Below are 17,303 nucleotides of genomic sequence, written 5' to 3' on the forward strand. Positions count from 1 at the left end.
TCGGGAAATCGCGGGGGGGGGAGAGCCTCGGGAAATCGCGGTGGGGGGGAGAGCCTCGGGAAATCGTGGGGGGGGGAGAGCCTCGGGAAATCGCGGGGGGGGAGAGCCTCGGGAAATCGCGGGGGGGGAGAGCCTCGGGAAATCGCGGGGAGAAAGAGCCTCGGGAAATCGCGGGGGGGAGAGCCTCGGGAAATCGCGGGGAGGGAGAGCCTCGGGAAATCGCGGGGGTGGAGAGCCTCGGGAAATCGCGAGGGGGGAAGAGCTTCTCTGTTCCCCCCCCAGTCTCTCTCTGTTCCCCCCCGTCTCTCTGTTCCCCCCTCCCCCCAGTCTCTCTCTGCTCCCCCCCGTCTCTCTCTGTTCCCCCCCCAGTCTCTCTCTGTTCCCCCCGAGTCACTCTCTGTTCCCCCCCCCCCAGTCTATCTCTGTTCCCCCCCCCAGTTTCTCTCTGTTCCCCCCCTCAGTCTCTCTCTGCCGCCCCCCCCACCCCCCCAGTCGCTCTCTCTCTCTCTTCCAACAAAAACATGCCCTCGAAAAAGCCTCGGCAACGCCGGGCTCACCCCAGCTCGTATATATATATTAACGGATACTTCTTTCTGTCTGTCTATCTGTCTGTCCTTCTCTCTGTCCTCATGTGTGCGTCTGTCCGGCTATGCGCTCGAAAGTTATAGAGCGTACCTATGCGCGCGTTCCCTCCGAAGAAAGCTTACGCTTTCGGGACGCTCGTAAGTGTATTTACTTTTCGGTCGGACGAAAACTGTTCGCGCCTCATGCAAAAAACCTTCAAAATTAAACTCATTATCTGCTACTTCGCATTGATTGACTGACGTCAAGGTTCCACCAATCCTGTGCCATCACGATTGACCAATCCTACAGTACAGTCCCCTGATGGTTGGCCAATCGGTGTGTGTGTGTGGGCGGGACTAATCGTTTTCATCTCAGGGATCTGGCAGCCATTGTTTCACTGCCATTACTTCAGCTTCCAGCTCAAACTACTCTGCTGATCCAGCTTTGAAAAAGTTAGTATCTCTTTTAATAATAACATAAGATTTACCAAAAACGTTTTATAAGTACTTTCACTTTCATCTTTCAAGGTATTAAAAGGTAGAAATGTTGCCCGACAGCAGATTGAGAGAGGGACACAGACAGGGCCCAAAAGCCTGGGACTCGATTTAAAATGTTGCCCGGCAGCAGATTGACAGAGGGACACAGAGAAAGGCCCGAAAGCCTGGGACTCGATTTAAACCACCCGGCCCAAAACAGCCCTGGCAAAGCTGGGCTCTCCCAGCTAGTATATTAATGATCTAGACGAGGGAACTAGATGTAATATCTCCAGGTTTGCAGATGACACAAAGCTGGGTGGGCGTGTGTGCTGCGAGGACGATGCAGGGAAACTCCAGTACGATTTGGACAGGTTGGGTGACTGGGCAGATGCATGGCAGGTGCAATATGTCGATAAATGCTTTGGTAGCAAAAACAGGAAGACAGGTTATTATCTGAACGGCAATAGATTGGGAAAAGGGTAAGTGCAACGAGACCTGGGTGTCCTTGTGCAGCAGTCACTGAAGGTAAGCATGCAGGTGCAGCAGCCGGCTAAGCAGGCAAATGGTAATCTGGCCTTCATAGCGACAGGATTTGAGTACAGGAGCAAGGATGTGTTGCTGCAGTTGTACATGGCCTTGGTGAGACCACACCTTGAGTATTGTGTGCAGTTTTGTTCGCCTTATCTGAGGAAGGATGTTCTTGCCATGGAGGGAGTGCAGCGAAGATTCAGCAGACCGATACCTGGGATGGCAGGAATGAAGTATGAAGAGAGATTGAGTCGATTAGGCTTATATTCGCTCGAGTTTATAAGAATGAGAGGGGATCTCATTGAAACTTATAAAATTCTAACAGGACTAGACAGACTAAATGCAGGAAGGCTGTTCCCGATGGTGGCAGAATCCAGAACCAGTGGTCACTGTCTAAGGATAAGGGGTATGCCAATTAGGAATGAGTTGAGGAGGAATTTCTTCACCCAGAGAGTGGTGAACCTATGGAATTCTCTACCACAGAAGACAGTTGAGGCCAATTCATTAAATATTTTCAAGCAGGTGTTAGATATATTTCTTAAGGCTGATGGGATCAAGGGATATTGGGAGAAAGCAGGGACAGGGTACTGAATATGGATGATCAGCCATGATCGCATTGAATGTTGGAGCAGGCTCGAGGGTCCCAATGGCCCACTCCTGCTCCTATCTTCTATGTATCTATGTATCTTCCTTGGTGAAGGCAGATACAAAGTACTAATTTAGCATCTCAGCCATACCCTCTGCTTCCAGTTACATTACGTTCAATACCACCTATCTTTGTGTCATTGGAAAAATTGGATATGTGGCTTGTATATGTGACTTATTAAGAAGATGAAAACCCTGGAAATAAGGGGAAAATAGTGGTATTGGTACAACATTGGCTGAGTGACAAGAAGCAAATGGTGCAGGAGGATGGATATTTCTTCAGACTTTGAGGTTGTTTGCCGTGGCATTCCCCAAGGATCATTTTGGGTTCAATTACTCTTTCCATTTTTTATAAATGACGTAGACTCGGGTGTAGGGGCAGCATTGTATTGGCCCAGATTTTGTGCTTTTGATGATGGTGTATGCAAAGCGTACGCTGTCATAAGTCATCAGAAAGGCCCCTCTAGTTCCAGGTTTCCACATGCACTGTGCATGGGCAAAACACGGAACCTGCGATCTGTCAAGGCTCTCCTTAACAGATCTACTGCACTGACTCAAAAATCACTTTCACTGCTGCAGATTTGGGGTATTTGTGCAACTACTGCCCAGCAGATGCCCACAAAACCCTTACACCTGGTAAAATCAGGCACAGGATCATATCACTGGAAGACCTCACCCTTGCCACAGAAATCCATTTGCCACAGTTTTGCCCAGTCACTTGTTCTATTAATATCTCTTCATAATGTGATGCTTCTATGTACATTGCTTACAATACCACCTATCTTTGTGTCTTTGGCAAACTTTGATATGTGGATTGTTAAGAAGATGGAAGCGAATGGAAGTAAGAGGAAAGTGGCGATCTGAATACAACATTGGCTCAGTGAAAGCCAGCAAATTGTGGGAGTGAACGGATGTTTTTCAAACTGGAAATTTGTTTGCCATGATGTTCCCCAATGGTTCGTTTAGGGTCCATTTCTCTCTTCAATTTGTATAAAGGACATAGACTCGGGTATACGGAGCAGACTTATAACGTTTGCAGATGAAACAAAACTTGGCAAAGTAGTAGTTGGTGATGAGGACAGGTATATGCTTCCAGATGCCATAGACAGGATGGTGAAATTGGCAGATGAGGTTCAATGCGGAGAAGTGTGAAGTGATGCACTGTAGGTGGACCAATATGGAAAGGCAGTACACTATAAAAGGTACGGTCCTGAACAGTGTAGATGAGCAGAGAGACTTTGTTATCCATATCCACAAATCCTTAAAGGTGGCAGGGCAAGCTGATAACGTGGTTAAAATGCATACGCGTTACTTGGGTTTATAACCAGAGGAAAGAAACAAAAAGCAAAGAGATCATTCTAGAACTTTATAAATCACTGGTTATGCCTCAGCTGGATTACTGTGGACAATTCTAGGCACCACACTTCAGGAAAGGTGTCAAGGCCTTAGAAAGTCTACAGAGGAGATTTCTCAGGATGTTACTAGGGATGATGGGGTTCAGTTAGGATGAGATTTTCGAAACTTTAGGACTGTTCTGCTTGGAACAGAGAAGGTTCAAAGGTCACTTGGTAGAGGTTTTCAAGATGATGAGAGGTTTTGATAGAGTAGATAGAGTAAAGCTATCCCCTCTGGCGAGTGGTTCAAGAACTAAAGATATTGCCTAGCTTTAGACACTAGTGAACCCCCAGTCAAAGTGCAGCATAAAAAGGCTGAGCCTTATCCCAGAAATTAAACGGAACTCAATAGCTGGTTAGACTCTCATGTTGAAAGGTCCTGAATTGATGGGATTCTCAATGAACCTACTAACCTTTACAAACATTTATGAAGCTTCCTGTTTTATTCCGTCTTGGAAAATAAGGTGTTTGTCCTTTGAACCCAGCGACCTTTTTGGCTTTACAGTTAGTGTGGTGCTGATCCGACTTTGCTCTCTCCACCATCCTGAGATAATGCTCAGTCCAACACTCTGTTAATACAAATATGATTCATATTAAATGTAGAATCTGTTACTCGAAAACAATTGGACTAATTTTTCGATGATGAATATATTAAATTTGAATTTATTTACAATTAATATTTGGTTGAATTCCTTACTTTAATATTAAGTAGTTCTTTTCTTTCCTTGCCCCTACTTTTAGGGACTATACTCACTGACAATATCTGCTGCCAACTCCAGCTCCGCCCACAGTAACACATCACTGATGGGGCGTAAGCAGGGGCCAAACCTGTCTCCAGGTGACATCACAAAGGAGCCAGGAGCCAATCACACAGCAGCCAGTAACAATGTCACAAAGCAGCTCGAGCTCCGCCCAGTCAAGGTGTCACAGGGTCACATCACCATGCTCTGCTCCCAGTGCACAGCCTCACTGGGGATGAACACATGTTGTACATTCAGTCCTGTCACCGACCCCGTTCTCATGTACTGAAATCCCAGGCAGGGAGCACAACCGCGCAAAACTGTCCCTTACGAATTCTCCGTCCCATCCTCCCAATATGAGAACCCATTATTCAATGGCCCAAATGCTCACCTTCAGATTTATACACCCCAAACACTCCCTCACATAATATCAAGCACTGCGTCTCGCTCCTGGCACGGCAGTGAAAGGCAGTTTGAGGTCATGGTGCTTGGGTGAAGATATGACAACTGTGTTATAAAAGCAGTCTGTTCCCTTTAACAGGAGGGGGTACATTGTAGGGATCATCGGGGCTATCACTAGGTGTGGCCATTTGAGTAATAATTGGAGGGGAGATCATGGGCAATAATAGCTAAAACTCCACCTACAATATCCCATCAAACAATCGCAGTTCAGGAATGGCACGAGATATATGCAGAGTAAATCTACTTCCAATCAAACAATCCCAGGTCAGGTAGAGCATGGATTACAGACAGAGTAGAGCATTTTTGAAATGGCCATCAAACAGTCCCACATCAGTTCCAGCACGGAGTAGACACTGAGTAAAGCTCCCTCTCATCTGTCCCATCAAAAGCTCCCAGGGCATGTACAGCACAGGTTAGATAGAAAGTAAAGCTCTCTCTGAACTTTCACATCAAACGCACCCAGATTATGCATAGTATAGTTGAAATACAGAGTAAATTTCCCTCTGCAATGTCCCGTTATACATTCCCAGGGTAGGTATAGCTCGGGCAAGATAGAGCGCAAAGCTCCTACTGCACTGACCAATAAATCACTCCCAAGACAGGTACAGCACAGGTTAGATATTGAATAACGCTCCCTCTACACTGTCCCATAAAACACTCCCAGGTCAGGAACAGCACGGGTGAGAGACAGAGTAAAGCTCCCTCAAAACTGTCCCATCAAAGCCTCACAGGGCAGGTACAGCACGAGTTAGAAACAGATTAAAGTTCCCTTAATACAGTCTTATCAAAATCTCACTGTATAGTCGTTCATTAAGCACAGTGAACTCAAATACAGCATGTGACCAATGCAGCGTAAAGCTCCTCTTACACTACCCAATGAAGCTCACCATCTCACGTACAGCATGGTATGAATTCAGGACAGAAATCCCTGCTCACATAAGCATCACGCACTCCCAGGTGAGGTATAGGCGAGCTTTACAAACCAGTGAATCCCCAGATCTGCTCTGTGAAACAAGCGACATTTTTCTAGTCCTAGGTAGTGTGGTGCTGATTGGATTTTGCTCTCTCCATCTTCCTGAGATTTTGCTCACTCCAAGAATATTTTAATATAAAAATGATTTATATTAATTCTAGAATCTGTTACTCGAAAACAATGGGGCTAATTTGCTGTTTATCTATTATTTTTAATATATTTACAATTAAGGGTATTTGTTTGAATTATTTACTTAAATATTAATTAGTTCTTTCCTTTCCTTGCCCCTATTTTTAGGGGCTATGCTCACTCACAATATCTGCTGCCAACTCCAGTTCCGCCCACAGTAAAACACCACTGATGTTGCGTAACCAGGGGTGGAAACCTGTCTCCAGGTGACCTGTGAGGAGTTGGCAGCAGAAGCAGCGGAGGCATAGATACAGTGAATTCCAAAAGAACAGCAATAAAAAGGAGTGACGTCACAGGACAGCAGGTAAGTGATTGGTGGGTGAGCATTAATTTTTTTCCCTAACTTAACTAGATAAACAAATTAATATAAATATAAATAATCATTTGAATAAAGACTTTAACTACGAAAGCGAGAGAAGCGGCCGGATGCAAAGTTTGGGCTGACTTTTAAGACTTTAAGGGGATAAAATTCGTCCACTTAGCAGCTACAGTTAGCACCAGTAGATGGTGCTAATGGGGTGCTAGAACAGTATCGCTGGGGCGAGACAGCTGCAATGCCACACGCCAAATCCACCAAAACCATCCCGTAGTGCTATCTGTAAGATGTATTGGCAGGAACATCAACGCCAAGTAGATCGTGACATCAGTAAGTGAGCAACGCTCACTGACAGCCCGATTTGCAACATTGATACTCGCCACTTACCTCACCACCTGGAGTAAACACTGACAGGGAGAGCTGCCGTGCAGCACAAGGAAGCATGCTCCAGGGACGGTATTTGAAGAGATCATCAGTAATTACTCGCAGCTGTCAGGTTCGTGCAGTTTCAGTGGTTGTTTATTAGTTTCACACTTTGCAACAGTTTCATTCAGTTATTTCAAGGTTCTTTTGTATCAGGACTCTTCTGGCAACTAAATGGTAACTCAATGTATTCTTCAAATTCAAACTGCTACACTTGGTAATATTAATGGGGGATGTACTGACATGCCACCTCTCCCTCCAGGATCTACGGCAGAGGGAGCGTAGCCAATGAGAAATACGGGAACATCTGTGCAGAGAGATGAGGAGAGACATCAGGGCTCTCACCAGGAGGCCTTTCCCTCTGAAGGTATTCCAACAGCACTTCTACCTTCAATGAAGTGAGCAGTGTATTCGATATCACTGCTTCACCAAGGAGGTGATCAGAGAACTCTGCCAACTCCACCAAACAGACCTCGAGCCTCACACAAGAATGGCTTAAACCCCAGGTCCCTTTGCTCGCAACATCTCCATCACTCCAGCCCTCTTCCAGGCTAAATCACAGCACAAAGCTGAAATGACAGACACCACAAAAGAAAGGAAAATGATGTAATACATTTATCAAAGAGTATTGGGCACATATTTATATCAAAAATATTTAGATTTCACCCTTATGCAATCCCTTACTGCATGTCGTTAGTGTACCTTTTCCTGCTCCAGTGCTCCTGTGAAGTGTTGGCCCAGTGGCTGCAGCACAGCTGATGGAAGGCTGCTGAGTGTCCGTGCGGGAGACTTCAGATGGCTTTGCATGACTTCCTCGACCAGCTCTGGGCCAGTAAGGCCCGGCTGTAGACTGCATCACCTCAGCATGGGTGACAGCATTCTGGACTGGCTGGATGACAGGCAGCAACAAGGGTAATGGTGGAGTGGCAGTGGTGGGAGCAGGATGCTGTCATCCTGAGAGAGGACAGCAGGTTCCTGCTCCACTGACTCATTGCCACTCCCCAGGACAGCACTTTAGCATCCCTAGTAATCTGTTGCAGTACAGATTGCTGGCCTGCTGCGACACCGTGAAATGGTGGTAGACCCAGCCATGATGGCAGCAGTCAGAGCTTCCGTGGCATCAAGATGAGTCTGCATGAGAGCAATCTGAAATTGGATGCCACCAAGCATAGACTCCATTATAGCACTAAGACTTTGCATTGCTTCTGCCTGTGCTGCAATGGAAGCTGCCAGCTCACCATTCACACGTGGCTTCAGGTCTGGGTCGCCATAGTCTCTCTGGGAGCCTATTATCCTTTGCAGACGGGAAATGATGGGTTCCATGGTGTGCACAGAGCCTTGTGCAATGTTGCAGGTGGATTCCTGCACAATCCTTACCATTGCCAAGAGACTTTCGAATCTAGCCTCTCTGTGTGCATGCCAATCACCCTTCTTCTAAAGGCCTCCCCATCGACGAACTCATCTGAGTCCTGTGCAGCAGAACCCATGCACAAAATTACTCTCCGGTGCATCACCATGTGCAGATCCCACTTCTATGCTAACCTCTAAAGAACGCATAATGCCAGCATCTGAGCTGGTGTCTGCGAGTGACTGATGCAGTGACACGGTGTGCTCTTCCTCCTCCTCAGGAACAGATTGCTCATTATCTGAAAGCATAAAGGCACAAGAGTCGGATTAAGGTGAAGGGAAGGGGCAGGAAGGGAGAAATTAATGCATACAGCATGGTCAGCTGGAAAGTACGATCTGCTTGTGGGGTGAGGGGGATGTGGGATGTGAGAAGGAGGAGCAGGGATGAACATACCATTGTTTTCCCCAAGGGTGTCAACACAGCCTGTGGTCACAGCGCCCACCACCTGGTGCACAATGATTTGCAGCTCTCAATTCTTCAGCGCAGACAGTGGTTGGGTGTCGGCTTCTCCCCCGCCTGTTCGCAACTGCTCCCTCCTCTTGTGTGCCACCTTGGCCTGTAAGGGAATGGAAGGTGGATGAGCGAGTGTGGAGCAATGTGTTCGGGTGATGTGCCTACCATAGTTGAATAGCTGTCATTGTCTGCAAGGTGTGAGATGTGGATGTGGGTGTGGGTGTTGGTAGGTAGAGATTGTTGGTGGGTGAGTGTTGGGGTGTGGTGCTTTGGCCAGTGTGTCACGATTGTGGTGCAGATGGTGGAAAATAGCATTTGTTGAAGCATTCACTCACCTTGACTGCCCGAGTGAGTTTGTTAAATTTCTTTCTGCACTGTTTCTGGGTCCTGCGACCACCACAGTGCTGACCGAAACGTGCTGCAATACCTCCCTCCAATGGTGCAGAAGTCTTGTGACGAGGGCCTCTGCCACTTGCCGGGTAGAACACCGCGCTCCGTCTCTCAACAGTGAAGACAAATGCTTCATCGGAGAACATGCAGGCTCTCTCCCTGGTTCTTGGACCTGCCACGAGCATACCTAGTTCAGTCCTCCAGTACCTTCTCCTTGTTCTACTGCTGCTTACTGATGCAGCTGTACAGCCAGCAATGTTGAGAATGAGGTGCTGCTGCATCAATACACCGCCCCTTTAAGTAGTGAAAAAAGCCTGTGGCAATGATGAGTTGCGATTAGATTGCACCCGATATTGGTTCACCCTTTAAGTGTTTCGCTAATGAGCTTGGGTTTCAAGACTTGATTTAGGACTCCAATCATTTTATTGAGCAGTGAGCATGAATTTTCCTGTTGTCTAAAGCATTTGTACATGGCATTAATTCTCAACAGGGATATTTTGTAAGACAAGGAACTAGTGAAGTACAACTAGACCTGCATGTTCTGAAACAAGTTGATTGAAGCCTTGCTTTAAGATCAAATCAAGTGCGTAGTGAGATTTATTACGTCAGACCCCACTGTTTCTAGTCTCTCACCAGTCAGAAAGTATTCCGATCTATCCTGTTAGGTCCTGTGTGGATGAACTCACATTTTCTTAAACTTATAGGCATTTGCCAGAGTTTGCCCACTAAATTAACCTGTGAATATATCTTGTAATTTTATGTTTCCATCTACACTGTTTACAATGCCACATAGCTTTGCATACTCCAGAAGCTTAGAATGATAGAATCATAGAATGGTTACAGCACAGAAGGAGGCCATTCGGCCCTCCGTGCCCGTGCTGGCTTTCTGAAAGAGAACAGCAGCTAGTCCCACTCCCCCACCCTTTCCCCGTAGCCCTGCAGTTGTTTTTCCTTCAGGTACTTATCCAATTCCCTTTTGTAAGCTGTGATTTAGACTGCCTCCACCAGCATTTCAAACATTGAATTACCGATCCTATCCACTCGCTGCATAAAAAACTTTATACTCATGTCGCTTTTGGTTCTTCTGCCAATCACCTTAAAGCTCTGTTATAAGATACATAAGAAATAAGAGCAGGAGTAGGGCATTTGGACCTTCCAGCCTGTTCTACCATTCAATTAGATAATGGTTGAGCTTCTGCCTAACCTCGACTTTCCTGCACTATCCCCATATCCCATGATTCCCTTAATATTCAAAAATCTATCAGTCTCTGTCTTGAATATACTCAACGACTGAGCCTCCACAACCCTCTTGTGTAGAGAATTGCAAATATTCACCACCATCTGAGTGAAGAAATTTCTCTTCATCTCAGTCCTAAATGGGCGACCCCTCATTCTGAGACTGTGACCCGCGGTTCTAGACTCCCCAGCCAGGGGAAATATTCTCCGTGCATCTACACTGTCAAGACCTGAAAGAATTTTGTATGTTTCAATGAGAGCACCTCTCATCCTTCTAAACGCCAGAGAATATAAGCCTAGTCTACCCAATCTGTCCTCAGAGGACAACAGCCCGACCCGAGGAAACAGTCTCGTGAGCCTTCGTTGCACTCCCTCTACAGCAAGTATACTTCCTTAGGCAAGGAGACCAAAACTGAACAAAATACTCCAGGTGTGGTCTCACGAGGGCCCTATATAATTGCAGAAAGAGGTGGTTATTCTTATACTCATACCCACTTGTAATAAAGGCCAACATACCATTTGCATTCCTAATTGCTTGCTGTACCTGTATGGTAACTTTCAGTGATTCTTGTACAAGGACACCCATGTCCCTCTTAACATCAACATTTCCCAAACTCTCACCATTTAAAAAATGCACTGCTTTTCTATTTTTCCTGCCAAAGTGGATAATTTCACATTTCTTAGCCTATCTATAGCCCCTTGCAGCATCCTTGCATCCGCCTTACAACTTACCTTCCCACCCAGCTTTGTATCATCAGCAAATTATGATACAATAATTAATTACAAGAGCAGAACAACAAATGGCGAGCAAGCAGTACATCATGTTTCCTCCAAGAAGCCCCGTTCAAGCTGATCAAACTTGTTATGCTTCATGGGATATTGTTACAGTGAAAGAACATCCGACTCTCCACGGGAGCATACTAACTATTGGAGGGAAAAGATTCTACACTTATGCTATTCGGCTGCCTTATGCTGCACAAACTATAACAATATTCCACCAAGCTGTTGCCTCACTTGACATGTTTACATCACGTTCTCATCCTTTAGGCCTCGAACTTTCCCCATAAGCATTGTTTATTGTATATTAATGCGTGGGACAATCTTTTGCTTTTAATGTGGTATCTGGTGTCTTACCTGCTAGTCCCATATCCAGGTATGGACAATCTCTTGATCTGGGTGTTTATCATTCTCTTTCTTTGAGTTTCCAAGCTGTCTTTTGTTCACACCAAGAGACAAGATTCACCTACCCCTTTCCTCCCATTCGACTGGAACACGTATGAGTCTTTAAATATTGTAACATTAATAACAAAATAATTTGTAGAATTGTAATGTAACTGTAACTGCATACATGATGAATTGTCATTGTTTAACAACAACAGGAAGTGTATTGTGAAACGGTGATAACTGCAGGCATCAGGAATGGCAAAATAATAAAAACTGCAGATATGTCCCATTGTGATACATTGATCACCACAGACACGGGGAATTGTAATATATTAAAAACTACAAGTATGCCAAATGTAATATTGATCACACAGACAAGGGGAATTGTAACATATTAAAACGATGTTAAAACTACGTCAAAGGTTGTAATCTCTGGATTACTCCCGGTTCCATGTGCTAGTGAATATAGGAATAGGAGGATAGAGCAGATGAATGCGTGGTTAAAGAATTGGTGCAGGAGGGAGGGCTTTAGTTTCCTGGATCACTGGGCCTGCTTCTGGGGAAGGTGGGACTTGTACAAGTCGGACGGGTTGCACCTGAATCAGAACGGGACAAATATCCTTGCGGGGAGGTTTGCTAGCACTGTTCGGGGGGGTTCAAACTAAAATGGCAGGGGGTTGGGAACCTGAGCAGGGAGACAGAGGAAAGGGAACAGGGATAAAAGCAAAAGATAGGAAGGAGAAAAACAAAAGCGGCAGTCAAAGAAATCAATGGTTTAAATCAAACGTGGCCACAGTAAATAATAATTCTAATAGGTCTAAGAGCGTTAAAAGAACAAGCCTGAAGGCTTTGTGTCTTAATGCGAGGAGCATTTGTAATAAGGTGGACGAATTGGCTGTGCAAATAGAGGTAAATGAATATGATTTGGTTGGGATTACAGAAACGTGGATCAAGGATGGCCAAGACTGGGAACTCACCATCCAGGGGTATTCGATATTCAGGAAAGATAGGCAAAAAGGAAAGGGAGGTGGGGTAGCATTACTGGTTAAAGAAGGGATTTATTCAATTGTAATGAAGGATATTACCTCTGATGATGTGGAATCTGTATGGGTAGAATTGAGAATGACTAAAAGGAAAAATACATTAGTGGGAGCGGTATCTAGACCTCCCAACAGTAAGGCGGAGGTTGGGGATGGCATTACAAGGGAAATTAAAGAAGCGTGCAATAAGGGCACAGAAGTCATCATGGGTGACTTTAATCTACATATAGATTGGGCCAACCAAATTAGGAACAATACTGTGGAGGAGGAATTCCTGGAGTGTTTACGGGATGGTTTCCTGGACCAATATGTCGAGGAACCAACCAAAGATCAGGCCATCTTAGACTGGGTATTATGTAACGAGAAAGGCTTAATTAGCAATCTTGTTGTACGAGGCCCCTTGGGTCGGAGCTATCATAATATGATCGAATTCTTCATTAAGATGGAGAATGAAGTAGTTGACACAGAGTCTAGGGTCCTCAATTTAAATAAAGGAAACTACGATGGTCTGAGGAGCGAGTTGGGTAGGATTGATTGGGGAATGGCACTCAAAGGGTTGACGGTGGATAGGCAATGGCAAACATTCAAAGACCGAATGGCTGAGCTACAGAATTTCTTCATCCCAGTTTGGCATAAAAATAAAACAAAAAAGTGACTCAAGCATGGCTAACAAGGGAAATTAGGGAAAGCATAAGATCCAAGGAGACGGCATATAAATTGGCTAGAAAAAGCAATAATCCTGAGGATTGGGAGCAGTTTATGATTCAACAAAGGAGTACAAAGGGATTAATTAAGAAAGGAAAAATAGAAAATGAGAGTAAGCCAACAGGGAACATAAAAACTGACTGTAAAAGCAGTTATAGACATGTGAAGGGAAAAAAATTGGTGAAGTCAAGTGTAGGTCCCTTGCAGTCAGAATCAGGGGAATTTATAATGGTAAACAAAGAAATGGCAGAACAACTAAATTCATACTTTGGTTCTGGCTTCACAAAGGAGGACACAAATAACCTCCCAGAGATGCCGGGGAACATAGAGTCCGATGAAAGGGTGGAACTGAAAGAAATCAGTATTTCTAGGGAAATGGTGTTAGGAAAATTGATGGGACTGAAAGCCGATAAATCCCCAGGGCCTTATAATCTACATCCCAGGGTACTTAAGGAAGTGGCCCTAGAAATAGTAGATGCATTGCTGGTCATCTTCCAGAACTCGATAGACTCTGGAACAGTAACCATGGATTGGAGGGTAGCTAATGTTATCCCACTGTTCAAAAATGGTGGTAGAGCAAAAACGGGGAATTATAGACCGGTAAGCCTGACATCGGTAGTGGGGAAAATGCTAGAGTCTATTGTAAAAGATGTAATAGCAGAGCACTTGGTAAGCAGTAACATGATTGGACAAAGTCAACATGGATTTGCAAAAGGTAAATCATGCTTGACTAATCTACTTGAATTTTTTGAGGATGTAACTGGTAAAATCGGTAAGGGAGAACCAGTGTATGTGGTGTAGTTGGACTTTCAGAAGGCTTTCGATAAGGTCCCACATAAGAGATTAGTGTGCAAAATAAAGGCACATGGGATTGGGGGCAAGGTATTGACTTGAATAGAGAACTGGTTGGCGGACAGAAAGCAAAGAGTTGGAATAAATGGGTCATTTTCCGAGTGGCAGGCAGTGACTAGTGGGGTACCGCAAGGATCGATACTAGGACCTCAGCTGTTTACAATATATATTAATGATCTGGACGCGGGAATTGGATGTAATATCTCCAAATTTGCAGACGACACAAAGCTGGGTGGGAGGTTAAGCTGTGAGAAGGATGTCGTGAAACTCCAGTACGATTTGGTCAGGTTGGGTGATTGGGCAGAAAAATGGCAAATGCACTATAATGTGGATAAATGTGAGGTTATACACTTTGGTGGCAAAAACATGAAAGCCGATTATTATTTGAATGGCAATAGATTGGGAGCAGGGGAGGTGCAAAGAGACCTGGGTGCTCTTGTGCACCAGTCGCTGAAGGTAAGCATGCAGGTGCAGCGGGCGGTTAAGAAGGCAAATGGTAAGTTGGCCTTCGTAGCAAGAGGGTTCGAGTACATGAACAAGGATGTCTTGCTACAGTTGTACAGGGCCTTGGTGAGACTGCACCTTGAGTACTGTGTGCAGTTTGGTCGCCTTACCTCAGTTCTTGCCATGGAAGGGGTGCAGCGAAGATTCACCAGGCTGATACCTGTGATGGCAGGAATGACGTATGAGGAGAGATTGTGTTGATTGGGCTTTTACTCACTGGAGTTTAGAAGATTGAGAGGGGATCTCATCGAAACCTATAAAATTATGTCAGGCCTGGACAGACTAGATGCAGGATGGATTTTTCTGATGGCCGGGGAGCCCAGAACCAGGGGTCATAGTCTGAGGATAAGGGGTAAGCCATTTAGGACTGAAATGAGGAGGAATATCTTCACCCAGAGAGTGGTGAACCTGTGGAATTCTCTGCCACAGAGGGCGGTGGAGGCCAGTTCATTAAATATTTTCAAGAAAGAGTTGTATATATTTCTTAAGGCTAAAAGGGTCAAGGAATATGGGGAGAAGGCAGGGACAGGATATTGAAATTGGATGATCAGCCATGATCTCATTGAATGGCGGAGCAGGCTCAAAGGGCCGAATGGACTACTACTGCTCCTATCTTCTATGTTTCTATCCAATTGTAATATTGAACACACAGACATGGAAAATTTGAAATATATTAAAAACTAAAGGTATATCCAATGTAATATTAATCACCCGCTAACAAGGGCCTGAATGAAAGTCAGCAGATGAACTGTGTTTATTTGAGGTTTTGTCGTGAGTGAGCGAGCCTGGGGAATAATTTGAAACATTCTGTTACATGGCAATGTTGGGCCGTCTTACCTTGCTAGGTTCCTTGTCCCGGACAAGCCCAGTGTCACTCTCGTCTCTGATGATCGTAGTTTCAATATCCACACCAAGTGTTTGTGCACATAATTGGACATGACTGAATGAGTGTTGCATTGTTGGGTGTGCCGTCTGTCGAACAGAAAACGCAATAAACTTCACCTCTGCCTCGGCAGGTGGAAGGGAAATAACCACGGCTCTTTTGCAGGAAGAGCAGGGAGCTCCTACTCGTGCCTTTGTGCTGATTGAGAGGCCTGGAATAATGATCCAGAGACTTACGTTCAAATTCCACCATGGCAGATGGGGAATGGAAATTGAGTTAATTAATTCAACCTGGAATATAAAGCTTGTATCCTGTAACTACCGGATTGTGTTAAAAACCATCAGGTTCACTAATGTCCTGTAGGGAAGGATATCTGCCGTCCTAACCTGGTAAAGCCTACAGTTGACTCCAGATCCACAGCAATGTGGTTGACTCTTAAATGCCCTCTGAGGTGGCCGAGCAAACCACTCAGTTGCATCAAACCGCTACAAAAAATTGAAACGTGGGAGTACCTTCACCACACGGAGCACAGCGCTTCAAGAGGGCGGCCACCACAACCGTCTGAAGGGCTAGCAGGGATGGCCAATAAATTCCGCCTACATCTCAGGAATGAATAAACGAATGACAATTACAGTTGAATTAAATGGTTATTGCTCTATAAAACGGTGCTTATTTCATGACTAAACGTTATTAGATTTTAAGTAAATAGTTGTAAAATTAACCCGAATTAATTATATTTTGTGTGTGGTAACAGAATGAAGGTTCTCGATGGTCTCCTGATCCAACTCCCTGCCTCGGCCGAGGGTTCATTTTAATAAACTGAGCGCGCTGTTTGTCTGGATTCATTTCACTGCTTGTTCAACACAGTCACCTGATTATTGTGGACTTGATTTAACAGGAAAATAAAAAAAAGATATTTCAGTCCTTTAAACGGAAACTGGAGTTTCATGAAATGACGTGTATATTCAAATTTTATAACATTTCCGATGTGTAAAGAAGGTGACTGTCAAATGTTTTCCATCGAATTCAGTATTTTAAAGGCAATTTAAATGGTCGGGGTTAACAGTAACAGATTTAGCTCTGGTGGTGTAAAAAATCCATTATTGGAATCGCAGTCTCATGGTTAGAAAAACTGGCTGAATATTCAGGGTCAATGTTCTGAAGTAAACTCCAAACATGTGATATTGGTTTTGTGACTTCCGTTGTCAGTTATTTTCAGTGAGTGATTTCTGTGTTGCCAGGGTAAAAGTCTGTCAGATCTCAGCACAAGAGGCCTTGGCTCCAATTTATATCCGAAAGACCGGGAAACATTCAGTGTAAACTCCTGTCTGTGTAGTCTGCAGTCCAGGAGTAGGAACATCTCCTGAATAATTTTAAGACAATGGCCACAATATTAAAATAAGATTCTAAAGCTGTTGTTTTGTTGCAGTATGTTATATAGATACAAATAATGCCTAATACATCCACTTGCCATGGTTTAATAATGCTTCTTATATTCATAAAGCCTATTTCAACCCCATTCTGTAAATGGAATATTGCTCCATGTGTTCACACATTTTCCAACATTTGGCCAGGTCCACCTGCCATTCTGGCCTATTCCAACAGATGCGATGAATTTACATTTCAGTTCATCAATTGAGATTGAGCAATGCCATCGAGATTCACCAGTGTTGAATTAATTCTTGTTTGTAAAGTACACTTTCTGTAAGATTCACATTTTCTGTTGGCCCAACTCATCTCCTGTTAAATTCATTTCCTGTTATACCTCAGAAATCAAAGTTCTAGCGAATCCTTTCACACGTCCAAATAGCAGTGGATCTGCTAGTTCTAATTACATGAGAAACGTTTATTCATGTTACAACTGTTTAGAGAGAATCCTTAAGTGATAGATTCTGAAAATTGGTTCCAGATAATTAACACATGATAGAAATATCGGACAATACAAGATCATAGACCGA

The sequence above is a fragment of the Somniosus microcephalus genome, unplaced genomic scaffold, assembly GCF_052327205.1.
Source record: "Somniosus microcephalus isolate GS21.2 unplaced genomic scaffold, FLI_Smic_1.0 scaffold176, whole genome shotgun sequence".
Taxonomy (NCBI): Eukaryota; Metazoa; Chordata; class Chondrichthyes; order Squaliformes; family Somniosidae; genus Somniosus; species Somniosus microcephalus.